At 39.6% G+C, this 24,548-nt stretch overlaps 1 protein-coding gene across 3 annotated transcripts in view; it reads left to right on the forward strand.

Annotated features, from left to right (window-relative positions):
- The window catches only part of DYRK1A (dual specificity tyrosine phosphorylation regulated kinase 1A), a 145,919-nt gene that overhangs the window by 4,168 nt on the left and 117,203 nt on the right, over nt 1-24,548 (forward strand). The window contains exon 1 of one of the 3 annotated variants that reach the window (XM_049874835.1): nt 241-21,156. The exons of 1 other annotated variant lie outside the window; for it this stretch is intronic. The gene's annotated coding sequence lies outside the window, so the exon portion shown is untranslated. Of the gene's footprint in view, nt 1-240; nt 21,157-24,548 lie in introns of those variants that run through there. One more of the 3 variants, XM_049874837.1, reaches the window with a different exon arrangement.

Consider the following 24,548-nt stretch of genomic DNA (forward strand, 5'->3'; position numbering starts at 1 on the left):
AAACAAAATGATTTAGAAATATTGGATTGTATAAATTAGCTAAATGTTTTTAAAAAAGTTTTTGCTTTTACTTTGAAAATCTGCTTTCAGAGTTCCATAACTAGTTAAAGTGGTTTATCAGAAAGATAACTTACAGTATGTTGAACATCTCAAATGCTGTGATTCCTTATAGTTGTACTCTTTGCTAATTTGGCTTCTTGGCAGTTGGTTTTTCTATCAGAGTTATGCATCCTTCTTCTAGAAGGTGATTTTCAAGTTTGTATTCTGTTAAAAGTAAGTGTTTTGATGAAGTAGATACTTTTTTTTGTTTGAAATAGTAGTTTTAAATGTGTTTTCAGTCTTAGTGATGAATTGTTTTGAGCTCCCATAATGAAAATGCCTGTTTAAATAGATTTTGGCGGGGGGGGGGGGAGGTTAGTAAACTGGCTTGATATGGAATGATAGTGGTTTTCAGCATCGTCTTTAAGTAACATCTGTGTTTATTAAATAGCCCCTTGATTTTTCTAAGTATATAGAATTTACAATGGCAAGGATTGTTTTTTAAATTTTATGGACGTTTGTGGTGAAGGTTGGCATGTTGGCACGTGCGTTTTGGTAAAAAGATGCTTCAATTCACATCTCAACAAAATCTGCTTGATATCTAGTTATAGATATTGAAGAAGCATTATACTTTGGAGAGTACTGACCTGTGAGATAGATGGTAGAGAGCAGAGACTCCAGAGTTAGGCACATCTGGAATATCTTGTCACTCACTGGCAGTGTGACTTCAGTCGCAGTGATTTTTAGATCCATTTCCTCATCTTCTAAGGGGGGTTAATAGTACTTACCTAGGGTTCTTGTGAAGATTGAAATAATAATGCATGTACATTTCTTAGCACCCTTTTTTCTCTCTCTTCTCCCTCCGCTCCTCTTTTTCATTTGTACTCACTCTTTTGGTTGCCCGATGAACATGACTTCAGAGAGGCCTTCCCCAAACCATCAGAATAGGTAGGTCCCTTGATGATGCATTCTTATGGGACCCTGTCTTTTTCTTTCACACTCCTTATTGCAAAAACTATGTAATTAAGATCTGTCTTTCCCTCTCCATTATGTCGTACGTAAGGTGCATCAGGACAGAAACAATCTCTTTGTTGATCGTGGTTGTACCTCCAGTGCCTGGTACATAGCATGTGTAGACACATGTATGTGGAGTGAGGGGATGAGAAACCTACCTGCTGAAGCCTGAGTGCCACCCCTTAAGTGGTGCAGTCTTAGGCAGAGCAGCTTCTCTGAGCCTGTGTCCTGTGCACCAGTGGCCTTGTCCAGGATTGTGAGCATTTGAAATGAGATACTATAATGAGGTGATTTGTAAAAGTGTAAAATGCCATATAAATGTAAGATAGTGTAGTAGCAATAATATCAGCAGTGGGGTTACCCAATAGGAAGCTTTGATGTGATTTGAAGTGAGAATTTATAATTAAAGTCTCAGGTTTATGGAGGTGGTAAGGTAGCTATTAAATTATTTATCGTAAACTTCCTGTATTAGTTAGAACACAGGTTGAGCCTGTGTTCTGACTCAATGCGCAGTGGCTTGAATGAGAAATTTATTTCTCATTTAACAACAGGATAAGGATAAATAGTTGAAGGCTGCTATGGTGGCTCCATGGTATGGGGGACCTTGGTTCTTTCTGTCTTATTGCTTTCCTGTACTATCTTCTGTGTAGTACAAGACAGTTCCCCACTACAGTCCAGAAACAGGATGTAGAGTTGAAGGTGAGGAAGGCGTGTTTTCTCCCAGTTTGCATACATGACTTCTGCTCACACTGTATTGGTCAGAACTTAGTCATGTGATCACGCATAGCTACAAGGAGGCTGGAATATGTGGTCTTTGGTAAAAACAAAAAACCAAACCCAGTGCCGTCGAGTTGATTCCGACTTATAGCGACCCTACAGGACAGGGTAGAACTGCCCCATAGAGTTTCCAAGCAGCGCCTGGCAGATTGGAACTGCCAACCCATTGGTTAGCCGCTGTAGCACTTAACCACTATGCCACCAGGGTTTCCGTGGTCTTTGGTGGGGTGGCTGTATTTGGCTGAAAATCTGTTTCTACTGAAGACAGGGAGAATGGGGGACAATGAAGCATTGCCTACCACACTTTCAGATGTTTTGGAAGAAACTATTACACAAACTTTCAAAAGACAATTTATTGTGCTAATTAATAGTTTTATTTTCTACATTTATTCATTAATCTTTTGAACTATGATATTCAAATTCTAATAATCATCAGTTGTGCAATATATAAATAAGTAGTCAGTTTAGGGGAAAATGTAGCTCTTTTTTTAGTGGTGAAGGGATTTTTGGTCTACTTGCACATTAGTTTTCTGACACCTTATTTTATGATAGAAACATGATTCTTGATAGCTTTGGTTATATTGTATATAAACAATGTTTGGAATCTTGAGTTTTTGAATTTAGTCTTAATAGTCTCCTGGACCACACTGTTTGTATTCCTCCTCATGTTCTCAGCAAACAGTACTAGAATATTGCTTGTATCTTGTCAGGATTTCAGCAAATGTTTGAGTCACTGAATGTTGCAAGAAGGATGATAGCAGGGGTGTTTAAAAATACATTTACTGTTCTTTAATTTCTGTGGACTGGAAAAAAGGGAAAATCTAGGATTCCTTTGAAGTATAGAATATTATTAAATCGGGTAGGGACTTGAGAAATGAGTGGTTCTCAAATAGACTTTGGAGAACTTGTCAAAATTGTGCCATTCCCAAGCGCAGGCGCTTTTCTTTCTGTACGTTTGGGGTGGTGCCTTGGAATCTGCAGGTAATCCTGATGAAGTAAAAATGTTTTGGGCAACACTGATATAGTTCCTCTTTCTCATTTTAAAGAAGGAAATACAGAGAAGCCACGTGACCTGGGAACAAGCTGACCTGGGACTACTACTGGTTTTCCTGGCTCCTGCTGCTGCTTTCTACGAAGAGGGGTGGAGGATGAGGAGTAGAAGGTGCATTGGGATTGTATAGGAATAACTGTCATTCTAAAATATGTTGCTTTTATGTGCAAGGTCATTTTTAGTGAATGGTTGGCTCGCTTAATTGTCCATTTAGTTTTAAGAGAAAAAATAGTCCAAATTAGTCAAATAAATGTTTAAAGGTGAGAAGTTGGTTTGTATCAGGACTGGAGTGGGCGGCGCATGGATATCATTAAGGTAGATGGATGGGTAGATGCTCACGTGGCATGATTAGACAGAGCGGAGGAGAGTCTTATCCCAGAATTATTATTTCTCATCTCGTTGCTTGCAGTTCTCACTCTTGTAATTCATTCCTTTAGATTAAGGGAAGATGTAGACTCTAATATAAAATGGAAATATTCCTGAAACAATACTTTTTTAATCTGTTGTCAGGTTAACAGTTTAATTCTTGTCAGTTAGCTGGCTGTCATTCTAAAAATCAGAGATTAGCACCTGCATTAAGCAGAGAGAACTTTTGGGAAGGGAAAGAGAAGCATAAGGGCACAAGTGCCCAAACCTGATGAAAGGAAGGGTGTGTTTCAGAGCTGTCAGCTTGTGATACGGTGCTGGCGAGGCTCTCTGGTGACTGAGAATATTGTACAGGGACTCTGTAATTTTGCCTGAGACTGACTGGGCTTGATTACGTACCTCCTGACCTGAAGGTAGCTATGGGACTAGAGAGTTTGTTCCTTTTTTCTTAGTTCTTTATCATCTGTTTACTAGTTGTTGTGAAGTCTGCTCTGACTAATGGTGACCTCATGTGCGTCAGAGTAGAACCGCACTCCATAGGGTTTTCAATGGTTGCTCTTCCAGGGTGCCTCTGAGTGGCCTTGAACCTCTAACCTTTTGGTTAGCAGGTGAGTGTGTTACCTGTTTGTACCACTCTGGGACTCCATTACGTGTTTAGGGCTTCTATTTGACTAGCCTTACAACATACCCAGTAAATAAGGATACAATTCTAGTCACATAGGGAATTTTTTTCCCCTAAGTTTTATTTATTTTGTTGTTAAGAACACACACAGCAGAACATATATCAATTCAGTGGTTTCTACACGTACAATTTAGTGACATTGATTACATTCTTCGAGTTGTGCAGCTGTTCTCACCCTCCTTTTCTGAGTTGGTCCTCCCCTGTTAACACAAACTCACTGCCCCATAAGTTTCCTGTCTAATCTCTCGAGTTGCTGTTGTCAATTTGATCCCGTATAGATAGTTCTTAAAAAGGCATAATGCTGAAGGCAGGCCATTTTTACTAGTTAAACTATTGTTTGATTTTAAGGTGACTTCAGGGGATATTTTTGGTTTAAGCTTTAAAGATTATCTCAGGGGCATCCTTCATGGTTCCAGAAAGTTTAGAGTCCAGAAGAATTTGAAATTCTGTTCTGTATTTCCCACCTTTTGATTAGAATTCCTCCAGGGAATCTTTGGTCAAAATCTTTTCAGTAATAGTAGCCAGGCACCATCCATTTCTTCTGGTCTCACGGTAAAGGAAGCAGAGGAGGAAGTTGTTCATGCAGGCAATTAGCCATGCATTCCATATCCTCCTCCTGTTTTTCTGACTCTTCTTCCTCTGTTGCTCCAGTTGAATAGAGACCAGTTATTGTGCCTTGGATGGCCACTTATGAGTGTTTAAGACTCTAGGCACTATGCAGTGAACTAGGAGGTAGAGCAGAAGCACTAAACACGTTATTAGGCCCATTAACTGGAATATCTCATGAATCCATGACTTCCAAACCGAGGAACCAAATCCCATGCGGTGTTTGGTTGTACACAAGCAGCATAAGCAGCTACTCTATTTTTTTTTGCTGTTGTTGTAAGTAGGTCTGTCACACAGCTTTTGCCAGTTCAACTTTTTACAAATATACAACTTATTGACAGCAGTGACGATAATTGGCTGTGCAGCCCTACCCTTCATTAATGCAATATTTCTATCAAAGTACATTTGCCTTTTCTTGTCTTTTTATATAAGTGAGGTCATACAATATTTGCCGTTTTGTGATTAGTTTATTGCGCTCAGCATAAAGTCAAGTTCATCTGTACTGTAGCATATATCAAGGCTACATTTTTCCTGCTGGGTAAGTAGTATTCCATTGTGTGGATGTGCCACATTTTATGTATCCATTCATCTGCCGTTGTTTCCACTTTTTGGCTATTGTGAATCGTGCTGCCGTGAACGTTGGTTACAAGTCTCTTTTTGAGTCTCTGCTTCCGAGTCCTTTGGGTGCATAGCTAGAAGTGGAATTGCTGGGTCATATGTAGTTTTGTGGAAACCCTGGTGGTGTAGTGGTTAAGTGCTACTGCTGCTAACCAAAGGGTCGGCATTTCGTATCTGCCAGACGCTCCTTGGAAACTCTATGGGGCAGTTCTGCTCTGTCCTGTAGGGTCGCTATGACTCGGAATCGACTCGGCGGCACTGGGTTGGGTTTATGTAGTTTTTAGTTTTTTGAGGAACTGCCTCACTGTTTTCCACAATGGCTGTACCATTTTCCATCCTCACTAGCAATGTTTAAAGGATTCCAATTTCCCGATATCCTCACCAACATTTGTTATTTTCTGTTGTGCTTTATTTTAGCCATCCTCGTGGGAGTGAAATGGTATATCACTGTGGTTTTGATTTGCATCTCTCTGTTGGCTAGTGATGCTGAGTATCTTTTAGGGAATTTTAGTTTTAAAGAAACAAGTAATACATACTTACGGTTTTAAAAAAAAAATTCAAGCCCTATAGAAGGGTGGCAGATCACCAGCTCTTTGCATGCGCCGTAAATAACAGCTGCTCAGTCTTTCCTACCAGAAACGTTCTGTGTATTTCTATGTGCAATTATATATGTTATCTTGCTTTATATATATGTACATGTGTTGCCAAACTCTTTTTAGTATGAGCCAGTTTGTTTTTTGTTAAGCACATAGGCATTGTGATGTATGTGTGTGTATACAGACAAAACCCATACTTGTAAAATAAAAGAAAAATGCATCATACTAAACATACAGTTTTGCAATGTAAGATTCTTTTCACTTGTTCTATCTTAGAAATATTTTCATATCAGCTGGTAGAGGTTTCCATTATTTGTGATGGTTGGAAAGTATTGTTTCATGGATGTACTGCAGTTTATTTATCTAGTCTCCATTAAGTTGTTTTCAAATTTTAAATAATGCTACAGTGTACATCCTTGTAGTGAGCCCTGGTGGTACAGTGATTAAGCGTTCAGCTGCTAACCAGTGGGTTGGCGGGTTGAACTTACCAGCTGCTGCACAGGAGAAGATGTGGCAGCTTGCTTCCGTAAAGGTTTACAGCTTTGGAAGCCCTACAGGGCAGTTTTACTCTGTCCTATAGGGTCGCTATGATTCAGAATCGACTTGATGGCAGTGAGTTTGGTTTTTTGGTTTGGTCTGTGTCTTAATCCCCAGCACCTGTGAATATGAATATTTGGATTCTGGGTGGGTACATCCTTGTACATGTAACGTGTATTTCTGTGGCGTTAGCCATAGGATACATGTTTAGAAGGGAATTGCTGGTTCACTAGGTAGTTGCATTAAATATTTGAATATATTGCCAGATTGCCTTCCAGAAAGTAACACCAATTTCTACTTGGACAAGCAGTGAAAGCAGTGTCTGAGAGTGCAGTTTCCCACATTCTCCTAAACTTTCTCAATTTTTGTCAATTTGATTGGTGACTAATGACATTTAATTGTCTGGATATGCATTTCTTTAGTTACGGGTGAATTTGAACATCTTAAATCTAAGTTGCAGTATAACTCTATTTTAAGTAACAAAATATTAATTTTTTGTCGAATATATGTAGTTAAAAAATATTTTTTTTTTCTCTTTTGGATAAGAACTGTTCGTAAAGTATAAATGTCTACAGGAAAAGGGATTTTTGTACCTTTTCAATTAAGTAAACATTTGCATGTCCTCTGTATAAGATAGGTGAGTCATAGTAGTAGAGGCTTTTGACTACAAAAATGAGTAAGATTTGGTTATTTCTGCTTTTAGTGTTGAGATAGATATCTGTAAACAGACAAGATTAACACTGGTAAGACCATGGCTGCTAAAAGAGGTATTGACATGTGAAGACCTAGGGAAGGAAGACGATTCTGGAGATTCACCAGTGCTTTGTGGGGGAGATGGGATGGAATGAGATCTTTGTCAGTAAAAAAAACAGTAGAATTTTTATAGTAGAGCCTGGGGAATTGATAGGAGGAGGTCATGTGGGCAGCCTGGAGTGGTGGGGGAAATGGAGAATGGCAGAGTCCTGTGTTTGGAGTATAGTGTGTGGCAGGTGTATGGTATGCCAAGGGAGGGATACGGACAGTTTTAGTGGGAAATGAGAGTGCTATGTCTTAAATAGTGTGAGGAATTGGATTTTGGGGGTGGTTGAAGGTTTTCCTGCAGGGGAATGGTGATAGATCTGTGGGTAAGAAAGATGACACTAAGAAGGAGGGCTTGGAAGCAGGAGGGCAAGGCCATTCTAGGTGTCCAGGCATGAGTGATGAAGAAGAGGTAAAAAGTAGAAGACAGGTGGGAGAGCCAAGTTTGGAATACCTTAAAAAGATTATTAACTATTCTTTAATTTTCAACAGAGCGAAGTGAGTATTTCTGGATTCATACAGAAATTTACCTAAGTTTTGGATATAGAAGGTGATTAAACTTTGGTGGCATAATATAGTATAAGATTCTAAACGTGGACCTGATTGGTTTAATGGGACAGTTGAGAAATTTCCTACTTAGGACCTGAAGGAATTGTTGAGAAACAGGAGAGAGAATTATTAATGTAGTTCAGGCCGTCAGTTAAGGACAGGTGGAGATAATCTGTAGCACCAGTAACGATGAGCTGAAAAATGGGAAAGTGGGAAAAGGCAGTGTTAGAAGCTATGAAATCTGAAAAGGAAATAGTTGTATCGTAACTTACTGTTTGAAAAGTGTTGAGTGGCTGAACAAACGGTTTATTATAAACGTCTTTGTATTTTCTTGAAAAAAATACATTCTGTTTATTTTCATATGTATCCCTAATTGAGAGACAGACCATTTAAAAAGCATTGCATATTGTAGGGTGGGTAGAATTATTTATTGAGCACTTATTAGGTCCAGGCATGTACTGAGGTCTGGGAATCTTTGTGGAAGTTATGGTCTGGTGGGGGGAACTTTAAAAGTCACTCAAGTAGGCTTAAGGACTCAGTCTAATGTAAAAAACCAAACCCACTGCCATTGAGTCCATTCCGACTCATAGCGACACTATATAGGACAGAGTAGAACTGCCCTGTAGAGCTTCCAAGGAGCACCTGGTGGATTTGAACTGCTGACCTCTTGGTTAGCAGCTGTAGCACTTAACCATTATGCCACCAGGGATTCCTCAGTCTATTATAGACATAAATTAAACTTTCATCAAAGGAACTTAGAGTCTATGAAGTGGAGTAATTTTTGATGTTGCCTTTTGAAGGTTTAAAGAGTTTTGTCTCATTTTAGAGCCTTTTTTTGAAAGTTTTTATTGTGCTGTGAGTGAAAATTTACAAATCAAGTCAGTCTCATACAAAAATTTATACACACTCTGCTATATACTCCTAATTGCTCTCCCCCTAATGAGACAGCACACTCCTTCTTTCCACACTCTCAGTTAATTTTGAGTTTAAAGTTTATTGGTTATAAATAGGACTCCGGTCCTTCAGGCAAATATTGCCTTCTGGAAAATTTGTTCTGATTTGATCATTTTTCCTTGGAAAGGACCGTTGTCACCACAGTGGTGTTTTTTTTTTTTTTTTTTACCTTATCTTTACATTAAATATATTCATTATGGAGAGACATTACTTTTATAGTATAAAAGCTTGTTTTGTAACAGTTTTTCGAAACAAGAATGGTAAGAAAATTAATAGAATCTCATTGAGTATTTTACAGTCTTCATTTTTTTGCATTTTTGTGTAATAGTTCTATAGTATAGCCCAAAACATCAGTAAAGGTAGGTAAATTTACCTAGGAGTTGGCCTGAAGGCCCGTAGTTACTCAGCAGTATTACAGTAAGCTCTGCAGAGGAAAGAGATTGAAGACAGGAGTCTCAGGATTCAGGGGAGACACAGTTTGGAGGAGGCTGTTTGCTGAATAAGACACAGTTATAGATACCTCAGTAAAGGGTGTGAGTATACAGGAAAGGTCAGAGGAATAAAGAAAGTTGGATTGAGTGGGCAGAAATGGATGAGTGATTTGAGCAGATAAATGAAGATGAATTTTCTGTTCTTTAAAAAACAAACTCTTCAAAGGTTTATTGTGACTCTTAAGGTAGAGACCGGACTAGTCACAGGGCCTGTAAGTCCCCGTACCCAGATGACCTGGCCCTGGCTTGCTTATGCAGCCTCATCTCACGGGTTTCTGGGTCACAGAGCTACCCTGGTTGAGGGTTTTTCATGTGCTGCGTCATTGGCCTTCATCCCTTCCCACCTTTAGTCCGCTGTTTTTTCTTCTTCAGTTTGAGCTTGGATATCACTTTGCCAGGGAAGCCTTCTCCCTCCCTGCCCCCTCTCGCCTTAACTATAAAAATCTCATGTCTCCCCATGCTTTTCCTTCACAATGCCTGTTCTGTCATACTTGGTAATTTATTTAGTGCTTATTTGATTAATGCCCTCCAGAGAGCAGGGGCGGTAGTGTTTTGCCCACACTTGCAACCTCAGGGGTCAGTAGGGTGTTCCGCACTAAATAAACGTGTTGAATGGATCCATGAACTATATATTTTGATCTCTACTAGTTGGTCTCAAGGACCAAGGGGCTATAGCAGGGGAATGGTGTGCATTTACAGTAAGAGCTGAACAGGGAGCATGCGAGCCTTGAGGAAGAAGAAAAAGGGGGAAACTTTTTAAAAATAGAATTGCAAAGCTCTTTGTAGTCAGGAGAAAGAAATTTATTTATTCATGGATTAACTAGAAAAATGCATGCTAGATGCTTACTATATGCTGGGCACAGAGCTAGAATAGGGAGCAGACAGATTGTGCTTTCAGTGTTAAAGGAGTATATAATTTTAGTAGTTTGTTGAAATTGATACAGTCCTTAGTGGTCATTTGGAACAATTTTAAATTGTAGAGAAGAATCAGCTTGGATAGTTGTCACTGTTCCTAGCCAACAGAGTGAAGTTCTTTCAACAGTTACATCTCGAATGTAAATCAGACATTCGTAATACCTGTGAGGTTCACATTTAAAATGAGCCCTAGCTTTGACTTTGATTTAAATGTGACAGAAATGTGAAGAAAGTAGTTTGGATGATTTTGGCTTTAACTTCTTCAAGTTTGGATGACAGAACAAAAAGCGTGATTGAAGGAAAGTTCATCATATGGAAGAGTTTTCAAAAGTGAGTTTTGTAGTTAGAAAATTATTGAAGCTATTGATTTCGTAAGATAAATAAGTTTTCTTTTTCCTTTTAAGTTTATAAGGGATTTTTTTCAATATAGTTCTGTAACCTCTTTCAGTGACTAGTTTATCTAGTAAATATTTTCTAAAATAAATACCATTCACATAATTTATTGGTCTCCCTTCTGTGCCAGGCCCTGTGCTGGGCCCTTGGGACATAGTAGTAAATCAGGTGGACATGCTTGGTCCCCCCCCGTGAAGCTTTTCAGTAGAGTCACAGCTCACTGGAGAGAAATGTGCAGGAAGCATGGCAAGAGGAGCTCTTCAGTTTATTTACTTATGTATTTGTATTTTTTCTTGAGCTTAGTTTTGGTGGCAACATTTTAGACTATTTTAAGCTTCTTGTTGTTTTATCTCTTATAAGACAGGAGATAAGGAGGATAACATTTATAATACCCAAGTAAAATAAAAACTTGAATCTTTAGCCTGTTGGCATATTTTTAAAAAAGAGATGTCCATGTAAATTGGTGAGTTCTCCCCTTAAAAAATAAGCTACTATTTAATAACAGTAACAATAAAAAACCATTGCTGCCCACTCATTTCTGACTGATGGCGGCTCATGTGTGTCAGGGTAGAACTGTGCTCCATAGGGCTTTTAATGGCTGATTTTTCAGAAGTAGATTGTCAGGCCATTTAGCTACTATTGATTGCTAAGGACCAGGCACTGTACACATTCATTATTAGTTATTTTAATACTTTCATGCAACTATACAAGGTAGTTGGTGGTATCCTTCTTTTATAAGTTAGAAAACTGAGATGCAGGGAAAGAAATTTGCTTCAGGTTAATTGGTAGTAGGTTGCATATTCTGCCTTCAGATAAAAAAAGCCTAGTGAAAAGCCTAAACCAAACCAAATCCAAACCCGTTGCTGTCAAGTTTATTCTGACTGATACCAAAAAAAACAAACCCGTTGCCGTCGAATCGATTCCAACTCATAGCCACCCTATACGACAGAGTAGAACTGCCCCATAGAGTTTCCAAGGAGTACCTGGTGGATCAAACTGCTGGCCTTTTGGTTAGCAGCTGTAGCTCTTAACCACTACACCAACAGGGTTTCCATTCCAACTCACAAACCAAAGAAACCAAACCCAGTGCCGTCGGGTCGATTCCAACTTATAGCGACCCTATAGGACAGAGTAGAACTGCCCCATAGAGTTTCCTAGGAGTGCCTGGCAGATTTGAACTGCCAACCCTTTGGTTAGCAGCCGTAGCACTTAACCACTATGCTACCAGGTTTTCCAACTCATAGCTACCCCTGAAATTAAACATTTAGAGAAAAAAGAAAAAGAAACATGGAGATTTTATAACCCATTAATTGAACTAGATGAAAGTTCTGATATGCTGAGTTTGCAGCCTTGTGTTACTGGTTCATTAGTCTTTTGGATGATAAACAAGAAAACCTAACACCTTCCTGTGTATGGGAAATTCTCTACCCTAGGAGTGTTGGTGGGAGGTAGAGAGGGCTCCTTCCTCTGTGAAAACCAGGTGCTCACTTTCCTCTTGTCTTTTACAGTTAGAATATAGTCATGTGATCTAGGCCTGCCTCTCCTGCTGCTGCCTTACGGAGTCAGAAACCAGAGATTTGCAGAAGCATGCACTTCGAAGAATCCGTGTTCTGCAGTATGAAGGGGATGGCAGCTACCTCTGTTGTCCAGAGGTGGCGGTGACAGCGATTCCATTTGTAGCATTCATTAAGTTCTAGTGTCAGTGGTATCAGTTCACATTGCAGCGACTGAGTCCTGTGTTGTCTCCATTGGACCAGATCTGTGGTTTGCTTTTTGAGTGTTCTTGACTACATAGCCTTACAACCTGGCCCTCCTGGGATTTTCTGTGAGTTGCCTCATATGCTTTAATAACTTCCTTCTCAGCTTAAACAAAGCCAGAGTTAGTTTCTTTTGTTTGCAACTAAGAACCTTTTCATGGATGATGCTAATTAAAATAATAAGAAGATTCTCAGGAATTCTGTAGGGCCAGCATTACCTGCATCTAGATTAGAAGTTACTAATGGGAAGAGTGTGTGGTGTATATTAAGTGAAATACCTGTAAAAGTTTGTATATCGATATAATTAATTTGCTGAATTTGAGCATATCTTCTAGGCCAAGGTATGTTCTGTCCTATAGGGTCGCTGTGAGTCGGAATAGACTCGACGGCACTGGGTTGGGTGTTTCTAGGCCAGGGTATGTTCTAGATGTAAGAGATATGGGGCTGGTAAGACAGACAAGACGCCTGCACTCATGGAGCTTACATTCTGTTGTAATATATAGAATAAATAAGAAAGCAAATAACAATTACAAAGAGTGTTAAACATCAAGATAAAGATAGGATAATGTGATAATGATCTGTGTGTGGGGATGGGTGAATATATGTATGCTTAGTTTATAAGCGTTTAGTTTAGAAAACATTTAGCAGTACATGGAATAATTGTTTTCAGATATTGAATAATAATAAGCAACGCAGGACTTTGATCCCTGACAGATGGGAAACAAAGGAGATAAGTCCTGTTATGGCCCAGCTTTCTGCCTAGAAGCAGTTTTCAGACCTCATTGCTAAGAGGAGGATTCTGAACAGAGCTAGGTTGAGGAAACAAAGATTGAGCTGAGGGTGGCCAAGGTGGTCCTAATTTGTGAAGCAGAATTCTGGAGATGAGGGAGCTATACAGAGAAAACAGAAAGCCAAACCTTTTGCCATCAGGTGGATTTGGACTCATGGCAACCACATATGTTACAGAGTAGAAAGAACTGTTTAGTGGATTATCTTGGCTGTAGTCTTTACAGAGGCAGTTTGCCAGGCCTTTGTTTTGTGGTGCCACTGGGTGGGCTCCAGCTGCCAACCTTTCCGTTTGTAGTTGAGCACAACCTGCTTGCGCCACCCAAGGAGCTTATGCAGAGGAAGAATTCCATAAACCTTTGTTATGGTCTCCTTAAGTGTTTGACTGAATACCAGTCTGCACATATATAGGGTGCGACTTTATAAAGGATGAATTTCTGGGTAAAGAAATTCCTGGGAACATGTTAACAGAATAGTTCATAGAGCTCATACAGGGCTGAGAATTAATTTGAATACCTTATAGCCAGAGTGGAAAGACCTCATTAAATACAAGGTCTCATTGAGACCCTAGAAAAGCCACACCTTAGTGGTGGGGATAAACTAGTCTTCAAGTAAAGATGTGTCTGAAAAAAAGCTTAAAAACAAGCCTTGAAAGGAGCAAACTAATCTGAAAGTAATGTAATTGCATGTTATTACAAAGTCCTATGCTCTTTAAAGGAATATAACAAAATCTAACACTCAACAATATAAAACGTCCAGCATCCAATTAAAAAGTACTGTTTTTTTTAATAAGAAGCAGGATAATGTGATTCATGATTAGGAAATCAGTCAATTGAAAACAACCGAGAGTTGACACAGATGTTGAATTAGTAGACAAGGGCATTAAAGCAGTTATTCTAACTATATTCCCTATGTTCAGAAAGTTAGGCAGAGACATGGAACGTATTAAAAAAGACCCACATCAAACTTTTAGAGGTGAAAACATACACTGAATGGCATTAATGAGTAGATATTGCAGAAAAAAACATCAGTGAGCTTGAAGACATAGCGAGAAAACGTAGCCAATAGAAACAGACGGAAATGACAGATAATGAGATTAGCAGATAAGGTGGTTAAAATGGCTACTTTAAAATGAAGGATCAGATTGTGGTTAGTGTTGTCATTTTACTACATGAATTTAGCTTTAAAAAAAAATGGATAATTGTCATTCTATCTGAAGTCTAGGAATCCCTGGGCAGCAGAAACGGTTAAGCACTTGACTACTACTACTAAGTAAAATGCTGGCCGTTGGAACCCATCCATAGGTGTCTCAGAAGACCCGCCTGGTGATCTGCTTCTGAAAGGCCACAGCCTTGAAAATCCTGTTGCTACTCTGCATGCATGGGGTGCTATGGTTCAGAATCAGTTGGACAGCAGCCAACAACAATGCCTGAAGTCAGCTTGATACGTAGTTGATAGTTGAAAATCCGTATTTCAGGGTATGTGAAAGGACTTTATTGTGCAACATTGTATTAGTTATCTCATCTATGTAACAATATTACCACAAATTTAGCAGCTTAAAACCACAAATATTTATTATCTCAGAGTTTCTGTTGGTCAGGAGTCTGGACACAACTTACAACTTAGCTGGGTCCTCTGCCTTAGTATCTCAGAAGGCTGAAGTCAAGATTTTGGCTGGGGCTTGGTCTCACCTGAGGCTCAACTGGGGTAAGATCTCTTCCAAGATCATGTGGTTGTTGGCAGCATTCAGTTCCTTGTGGACTGTAGGTCTTAGGACCTCAGTTTCTTGCCTGGCTATCCTCTGGAATCTATCTTTAGTTCATTGCCATGTGGGCTTTTTCAACATGGCCACTCACTTTCTCAAAGCAGCAAGTAAGAGAGTCTCCTTGCAAGGTAGGCGTACAGTCTTAACATTTCCTAACTGCGGAAGTAACATCTTATCACCTTGTTGTATTCTGTTGGTTAAAAGCAAGTCACTTGTCCTGTCTGCATTTGAAGGGGGAGGACCTACACATGGCTGTGAACGCCAAGAGGTGGGAATCATGGGAGCTGCCTTAGAGACTTGCTGCCACAAATAGTGTTGTATAGTGGTTGTTGTTGTTAGGTGCCATTGAGTCAGTTCCGGCTCATGATGCCCATATGTAAAACAATGAAACACTGCCCGGTCCTGCACCATTCTCAGACTTGTTGCTGTTTGAGCCCATTGTTGCAGCCACTGTGTCAGTCCATCTTGTTGAGGGTCTTCCTTTTTTTCTATGACCCTGTACTTTACCAAGCATGATGTCCTTCTCTAACGGACTGGTCCCTCCTGATAACATGTCCAGGGTGCATGAGACGATGTGTCACCATCTGGGCTTCTAGGGAGCATTCTGACTGTACTTCTTCCAAGACAGATTTGTTTGTTCTTCTGGCAGTCCATGGTATAGTCAGTATTCTTTACCACATCATAATCCAAAGGCACCAGTTTTCCTTTGGTTTTCCTTATTCATTGTCTAGCTTTTGCATGTATATGAAGAGATTGAAAATACCATGGCTTGGTTAAAAAAAAAAATTATTTATTATGGGTCAGGTGCACCTTAGTCCTCAAGGTGACATCTTTGCTTTTTAACACTTTAAAGAGATCTTTTGCAGCAGATTTGCCCAATACAGTATGTTGTTTGCTTTGACTGTTGGTTCTGTGGGCATTGATTGTGAATCCAAATAAAATGAAATCCTTGACAACTTCAATATTTTCTCCTTTTATCATGACACTGCCTATTGGTCCAGTTGTAAGGATTTGTATCTTCTCTTTTTTTTATGTTGAGGTGTAATCCGTACTGAAGGTTGTAGTCTTTGATCTTCATCAGTAAGTGCTTCAAGTCTTCTTTGCTTTCAGCAAGCAAGGTTGTACATATTGCAGGTTGTTAATAAGTCTTTCTCCGATCCTGATACCTCGTTCTTCTTCATATATAGCCCAGTTTCTTGGATTATTTGCTCAGCACACAGATTAAGTATGATGAAAGGATATAACCCTGATGTCCACTTTTCCTGATTTTAAACCACGTGGTATCTTATTGTCCTGTTCAAATGATTGCCACTAGGTCTATGTACAGGTTCCGCGTGAGCACAATTAAGTGTTCTGGAGTTCCCATTCTTCACAATATTATCTATAATTTGTTATGTTCCATGCAGTCCAGTGCCTTTGTGTAATCAGTAGACACAGGTAAACATCTTTCTGGTATTCTCTGCCTTTAGCCATAATCCACCTGACACCAGCAGTGATATCCCTCGTTCTATGTCCTCTTCTGAATCCAGCTTGAATTTCTGGCAGTTGCCTCTTGATGTACTGCTGCAGTCGTTTTTAAATTATCTTCAGCAAAAGTTTAGTTGCATGTGATATTAACGATATTGTTCGCTAATTTCTGCATTCTGTTGGATCACCTTTCCTTTAGGATGGACACAGACGTGGATCTCTTTCAGTCACTTGGCCAGGTAGCTGTCTTCCAAATTTCTTGGCATAGACGAGTGAGTGCTTCCAGCGTTGCATCCGTTGTGTAGTGGTAGGGAGTGCATTCTGTGAAGTGTAATCTGGGTATCTGGCTTTGAATCCTATCTCTGCCTTTTTTTTAGCTGTGTAAATGTCTCTGAGCCTCAGCTTATTGAGGAAAATAGCACCTACTTTATGTTGTGAAGTGTAATTGAATGAATATAAAGTGCTTAGATTTATTTTGTCCTAAACCACCAGTTGACGCTGAGTCAATTATGACATATGGCGACCCCATGTATGTAGAGTAGAACTGTGTTCCATAGGATTTTCAGTGGCTGATTTTTTTGCCTTTCCTCCAGGGTGCCTTTGGGTGGAGTCAGGCCTCCAGCCTTTTGGTTAACAGCTAAGCCTGTTAACCTTTTGCATCACCCAAGAGCTCCAAACTTTGCCCTACTAAGTCTTACTTATCTTTTTGGTTTCAATTTAAATGACATTTATTCAAGGAAGTTTTGTTCTTTATATTATTGTTGATGGCATCTCTGTCAGATCAGATCTTTAGTCTCTGTTTGCTTGCTGCAGTAATTCTTTTAAGAATTAATTTTTATTTTTAACATGCATATAATTAAAATTGAATACTAGTGCAAAGATTTTTAATGAGAAATAGCAGTCTCCATCCCCACTCCTTACCTGTCCCCGGCCTGCTCCCTTGAGCAGTGCTTCCCAGACCTTTTCACATCAGGGCCTATGTGGAAAAAATAGAAGAGATTGGGTCTCCTGAGATCTTCAGGGGATCTTGACACACCTGAAACATTTATGGCCCTGTGTGCCATGAAGACCAGATGGCAAACTCTGCTTCATGGATGATCACTTTCACCTCCACACTTTTAGCCGTTTCTTTTAGTATTTATCTCTTTGTCTCTAAATAAGCTTATTGTATCACTAAGAATGCTCTTGGACTCAAATATTGAAACTCTGACCCACAATGGCTTAACTTAACTCATACAGTTGGAAGTTGAGCGGTAGATGGGCTCCAGGGCCAATTGATTCATGGCAGGATAATGTCTTCAGGGTCCCAGGTTTTTTCTCTCTCCCTTTAGGCATCGTTTGTATTGGCTCCACCTTCAGATTAATAAGGTGGCTACAACAGTTTTAGAAATTGTATCCAGACACAACAGTGTCCAGAGAAGGAAGACAAAATTATTTTTCTTGTAGCTATTTATTTTTTTTTTATCTAAGAATGTAGCAGCCTTGCCTAGAAACTCTTTGGCTGACTTATCTCATGAGTTACAGGCCCATTTCTGAAACCTTCACTAGAAAGGGAAATGGAGTTATGTGTAGGCCAGTTAGGCTTGCTCCTGAACTGGGCATGCTTTTTCTGAGCACATGCCTGAATGGGATGGGTGTGTAAATGGGTTCTAAACAAAGTTAGCTTGTGTTTCAAAGGAAGAAGGGGAAATTGGAAGCTGGCTAGGTAACCCTGACCTTATGTTTGCATTTGACTTAAAATTTAAGACATTATCTGTTGATTTTATATTAAGGTAGATGAATGATTTTAGATAAACCATTTGTCTCACAATTTCCTTCTTCCATATACCCATTATAATTAAACGATTTCTTAGTTAAATCAATATTCAGTGTTTAATTATGACTATGTAAATTTTGTTCACCATGGAGCTAAATGGTATGTACTATGATTCTGGTATGTTTTTCTTGGAGTTAATTGTATTGCCATTTGCTTTGTTTTCTAGGTAGTTGTGATTAAGTTTTCCCATACCTTCTGTAGCCTCTCCTTGTAGTCTTGTATACAATCAAACGTATCAAGATTTTTTTCCTTCTTGTTTTTAAGAACTTTCTTAATGGTACCTCCATCAAACTGCTCTGTTTAACTCTTGCTCTCTAGGCCTAATGGAATTCTATTTGCATCTCTCCCACGGGTTAGAGATTAACCTCAACAGAGGTTAATTTTTGAGATCCTGCCTGAAGATATCTTTACTCTTAAAAAAAAAAAAAAATTCCTTACCTACCTCATAATTAAGAGTTTTGACTGAGTATGGAATTATAGGTTGAATGTAATTTTTACTGAAAACTTGAACTGTATTGCTTCATGGTCCTGTAGCTTCGTATAGCAGATACACAATAAAACCTGCGAAAGCTGGAACCCGTGTAAGGTGGAACCTTGTCAGAGAAGGAAAACTAAAATATTTCCACTAATAGAGAGCAATAGAAAATGGTAAGACTGCACCTTGTCAAAGGGTGAAAACTTGCAAGACCTGGAGAAACAAGGCAGTCCCCTTGAGTTCCAGCTCTCACAGGCTTCAGTGTAATTTGTATTCCTGATTCCATTAAAAAAAATTATGGAAAAGTTCAAATTTACGTACCCCACCACTCAACTTCAGCATTTATCAACTCATGGCCACTTAAAAAAAATCTTTTCTCTTTGTTGCCCCACTGTGTTTTTCCCCCAGCAGTTTATTTGTTGAACGAACTGTATCATCTGTCTTGTAGTTTCCTAAAGCCTGAATGCTATTGAATGAATCCCCATGGTGTCACTGTCCTTGTGTTACCTGTTAATTGGTAGTATGACCTAGAGCCTTGTTAAAATGCTGTTTTTTCTTTATCTCTTTTTTTTTGGGACGGGGTCATGAATTGAGAGAATACTTCACAGTAGGCACAAAACATCTGTTTGACATGTTACAAAAACCAAAAACCAAACCCAGTGCCGTAGAGTCAATTCTGACTCATAGCAACCCTATAGGACAGGGTAGAACTGCACCATAGAGTTTCAAAGGAGCGCCTGGTGGATTCGAACTGCTGACCCTTTGGTTAGCAGCCATAGCACTTAACCATTATGCCATTAAATACTGCATAGATGCCTTAATTTCTTAAGAGGTTTGATCCTTTTTATGTAGTTGCCCCGCTCCCCTCCATTTTCCCTTTGGATGTTTTAAAGTATCTTCTCTTTTGCTCTGGTGTTTTGAAATTTTGTAGTGATAGGCTTTGGCATGGGAGTTTTCATTGTGTTGGACCCACACTTTCACTTTCTAGACTCATTTAGCTCTGGGAAATTTTCTTGAATAATTTCTTTGATAATTTCTTCTCTCTGGTCTTTCCAAGTGATGTGTAATTTTGTCTATTCTCTGTTTATTTTTTATTCTTTTTGAGAGACATTTTTCAACTGTTAACCTTCCTCTTACTGCCTTTTTTTTTTTTAATAGCATTTTGTTTTCACTTCATGCATACATACATTCTCTTACCTCTCCGAACATATTTATAAATCACCTTTTTTTCCCTCTACATGGCATTGTCTCACGTTCTTCTGGATTCCTGTTTTTCTGCTTGTTTTGGTTTCTGTCTTTGACGTTGGCGGCTTTCCTCAAATAATTGGCCATCCTTGAGCTGGTGGCTTGTATTTAAGAGTCAAGCACTATAAATCTGATTGGAAGCTATTTGGGAAGAAGGCAGGGCTTGTTCACGGAAGGTGATTGAGGGACCCAGGAATATGAGTACCCCTAGGCTTTTACTTTGGCCTTTTAGTGTCTCCAGTTGAGAATGTAAATTCCATGCCTGTGTTCATCGAGAGAACTGGGTGCTAGAGTCCACACTTCTGTATATAGGTTGTTACTTAATTCTTCTGTTTTTGACCTTTAGCCTCTAGCCTCAAAACTATTTCTCTGCTGTGCTCAATAGCTCTAAGTACAGTGCCTTTGTGCTCATCCCTCTTCCCCCTCCCCTGAAGAATATGCCTCTGGTCTCTGAGGATAGGGCAGTTGACAGGCTGTTAGGGCTGCAGTTCGGGGTCTTACTGTCTGTCTTTACTTATTTTTATTGAAACTAACTCAAAAGTTGCAGGTATAGTGCAAATAACTTTTTCTGAGCCATGTGCAAAAAAGTTGCTGACGTTACGTGTCTTCATTTTTTAGTACTTTAGTGTTTGTTTCCTACAAATTCATTCTCTTGCATACCAGCAATACAGCCATCAAAATCAGAAATTCATCATTGATACCTTAAAACCTGTTGTCGTCGAGTTGATTCCGACTCATAGTAACCCTATGGGACAGAGTAGAACTGCCTCATAGGGTTTCCAAGGCTTTCATCTTTAGGGAAGCACACTGCCACATCTTTCTCCCATGGAGCCGCTAGTGTGTTCAAACCACCTACCTTTTGGTTAGCAGCCAAATGTTTAACCACTGTACCACCAGGGCTTTTTATTGATACCTCACTGTCGCCGAATCCTTAAGATTTCATTCAGTTTTCGACAGTTACCTCAGTAGTGTTCTTTATAGAAAGAAGATAGGATCACTTTTCACATTTTGTTTTTTCCCCATTTCTCTTGATCTACAACAATTTCTCCAACTGGATGGCAGTTAACAGCAACAGAGTAGTTCCTCAGCTGTCCTTTATGTCATGAGGTTGATATTTTTGAAGAATATGGGCCAGCTTTTCTATGGAGTCACCCTCAGTGTAGGTTTCGTCTGATGTTTCCTCATATTAGATGCAGGTTAGGCACCTTTGGCGGGAATATCACAGAAATGAAGCTGTGTTTTTCTCGGTGCATTCTCTTAGGTGGTGTATTAGTTTTCTATTGCTGCTATAACAAATTACCACAAGTTTAATGGCTTAAAACAACACAAATTTATTATAGTTTTGTAGGTCAGAAGTCCAAAATGGGTCTCGTTGGGCTAGTATCAAGATGTTGGCAGGACATGAATTGGTCTCAACCCACCTGGAGCAAAGGAGAATGAAGAACACCAAAGACACAAGGTAATTATGAGCCCAAGAGACAGAAAGGGCCACATAAGCCAGAGACTACATCAGCCTGAGACCAGAAGAGCTAGATGGTGCCCAGCCACAACCGATGACTGCCCTGACAGAGAACAGAACCGAGAACCCCTGAGGGAGCAGGAGAACGGTGGGATGGAGACCTCAAATTCTCTTAAAAAGACCAGACTTAATGGTCTGAGACTTGAAGGACCCTGGTGGTCATGGTCCTCAGACGTTCTGTTAGCCCAAGACAGGAACCATTCCCAAAGCCAACTCTTCAGACAGGGATTGGACTGGACTATGGGGTAGAAAAAGATGCTGGTGAAGAGTGAGCTTCTTGGTCAAGTAGACACATGAGACTATGTGGGCAGCTTCTTTCTGTCTGGAGAGGAGATGAGAGGGCAGGGGGATCAGAAGCTGGCTGAATGGACACGAAAATAGAGAGTGGAGGGAAGGAGCATGCTGTCTCATTAGAGGGAGAGCAACTAGGAATATATAGCAAGGTATATGTAAGTTTTTGTATGAGAGACTGACTTGATTTGTAAACTTTCACTTAAAGCACAATTAAAAAAAAAAAAAAAGATGTTGGCAGGCTTTGTTCCTTTCTGGAGACTCTAGAAGAGAATCCATTTTCGTTCCTTTTCCACATTCCTGGGATCATAGCCTCCTTACTCCATTTTCAAAGATAGCAACATTCGTCCAAACCCTTCTCACACTGCCATCTCTCTATTCCTCCCTCTTTCTACCTCCTTTCACTTTTAAGGACCCTGGCAATTACTTTGGGTCATCCCGCATAATCCAGGATAATCTCCCTATTTTAAAGTTAGAGCATTAGTAACCTAATTCCCTTTTGTTATCAGGGTGACAAACCCATTCAGTCCCTGCTGAGAATTTGCGTTTCCACCCCAGATATACTTAATCAGAATCTACATTTTAACAAAATCCCAAGTAATTATTTTTTAATTAAAAAAAAAAAAAAAGGTATACATAATAAGATCACGTGAGGACCTTATGAAAAGGCAAGTTCTGATCCAGCATATCTGGGAACGGAAATGAAAATTGTCAACAGGAGATCGAACCAGCATGAACCAGCTGGAAGCCCTGTTTGCCATGTAAATTAACATGGTCACAGGTTCTAGGGATTAAGACAGTGAATATCATTGGGGGGCCATTATGCTGCCTGCCACAAGTGGCACAGGATTTCTGTTTTCCAATTACTGGTAATCACTTTGGTCATTTGATTAAGATGGTGCACCTCCAGACTTCTCCATTTTAAAGCTGCTTTTTTCCTCTTTGTAATTAATAAATATTTTGTGTGGAGATACTTTGAGACTATGTAAATCTATCATTAGTAATCAGACTTTTAATATATTCACATGTTTTATATCACTGTGGACACCTAATTTTCTGTTTTAGTTGGTGAGTTATAATCCATTACTATAATTACTTGTTTTGATGCTCTAGTTCTAGATTTTGCCAGTGGAAGCCCCTCAGGCTGGCTCCTGTGTCCTTGTGGCATGTGTCCCTCATTTTTTGAGCACTTTCGGGCTTATCTTGAACTTCCTGTGTACCAGCCTTGGAATTGGCCGTTTTGCCAGGCCCTGATTCTTTTTTTTTTAGTTTTTAATTTTCAAATAATTGTAGACTCACAGGAAGTTTCAAAAATAGTACAAAGTCCTGGGTGCCCTTCACCCAACTTCCCCCAGAAGTGAAGTCTTACAGAGCCTTAGTACAGTATCAAAACCAGGAAATAACAATACTTATTTCTTAGCTCACGATTCTTCAGTTTGGGCAGGGCTTGTCTCTATTCCACATGGCACCTGTGAGGACTGGAAAGTCCAGGATGACTTACTGCCTTATATGGTGGTGCCTCTGGCATCTTTCTCCATATGGCTTTTTCACCTGGCTAGCTCAGGGTTTCTCACAGCATTTCTTATGTGGTGACTGGATTCCGGAGGTGCCAAAGTGGAAGCTGCCAGGTAGGTCTGGAACTGGCACAGGTTTTGTAGTGGATACTGGGAAGAGTGGCTTCTTGAAGCCACCAAGGGACAGTCTACCACATGAACCAAGTATCTGTCTGAAGGGGAAAAAGGAAAAGAGGTAACTTTTTTTTCTGTTTGTTTCTTTATTGTCTAATCTCACTGGCATATTCATTTTATAATGCAGTGATATAGTTGTATGCCTAACTTTTTGCCATAACTACATTTAAGTAGCTGTATAATCTTAATTTGTCAAATTTAATTAAATTGTATTTTGGTACTTTTGTTAGGGTTCATAAATATAGATTTGGGGTGGGGGGAAAGGGATAATGAATACTTTATGGGATACTCATTTCTAAGTTGTGAAGTACCAAAGTACTGGATACAAACCCTGAATACGTAGTTTGTAAAATAAGTGACATAAAGCTCCTCTTGGGTCACATGTTACAATCCATAAAATATCTCAAGTAACTCTCCTATGGTAACAATCCTATGATTGTCCATTGTGCAGGGGAGAGAGAGAGAATCTCACATCTTCTGTAATTGCAGCTCAGACATATCCCCCCCTCCCCAAACAGATCTCATCTTTCAAACAAATCGCATCCTTTCTGAATGCCCTGGACTTGGCAGTGTTTCATTTCATTGAAACGGTCTTCATCTTGATTCCAAGTTGAGGGATGGTCATCTTGTTGTTAGGTTTGGGTATGATGATGGAAATTGAGCAGAAACATTGTGGCCCATAGACCGTATAGAGTCCTCTGGAAAGCTTATTAAGAAATGCAGATTCTTGGGTCTAACCCTAGACCTTCCATATTCATGTATCTGAGAAGGAGCCTAGGGTGATGAAAAGTTTGGGAATCACATTTTTAGGCCCAGTATGTGTTCTCAGAGGGGTGATATCACCCCTTAAGAGGGCAAAAAATTGTTCTTAGGGGCTGAGAAAAACTTCAATACAATGGTTGTGGCCCTCCAAAACTCAGCCTTACCCAATGAAATCTTATTCCTTAGTATTTAAACACTCTTGTTAAGGAGAAATGAAATTTAAATCAACTTAATTGAAGTTTTTTCCTTGGGAGTAGCAATAATTAAAAAAAGGTTGAGAAACATTGTCCTATAAGAATTATTCTAACATAGTGTCTGTCCCGTTCTGTGGGCTCCCCAACCCAAATCTTGGGCCAGGCCTGTCCCCATGTATCTGTGTGTCATCTGCAGTGCAGGGTATGGTGCGAGACAGGCCTCAGTTCTCCAGGAAGGACAAGGAGTGTAGAAAGAGCACACTGCTGTCTGGGCATGCTGGCTGCTTGCTTTGCTTTGGGCTGGGTGCAAATAAAAATGCTTTTTGGGGATGAGGGTTTTTTGGAGGACAGTTTTTTGGAGGATTTCCAATGTATTACTTTCTGTAAAGAAAACTTT

The sequence above is a fragment of the Elephas maximus genome, chromosome 2 (assembly GCF_024166365.1).
Source record: "Elephas maximus indicus isolate mEleMax1 chromosome 2, mEleMax1 primary haplotype, whole genome shotgun sequence".
In the NCBI taxonomy this organism is placed as follows: Eukaryota; Metazoa; Chordata; class Mammalia; order Proboscidea; family Elephantidae; genus Elephas; species Elephas maximus.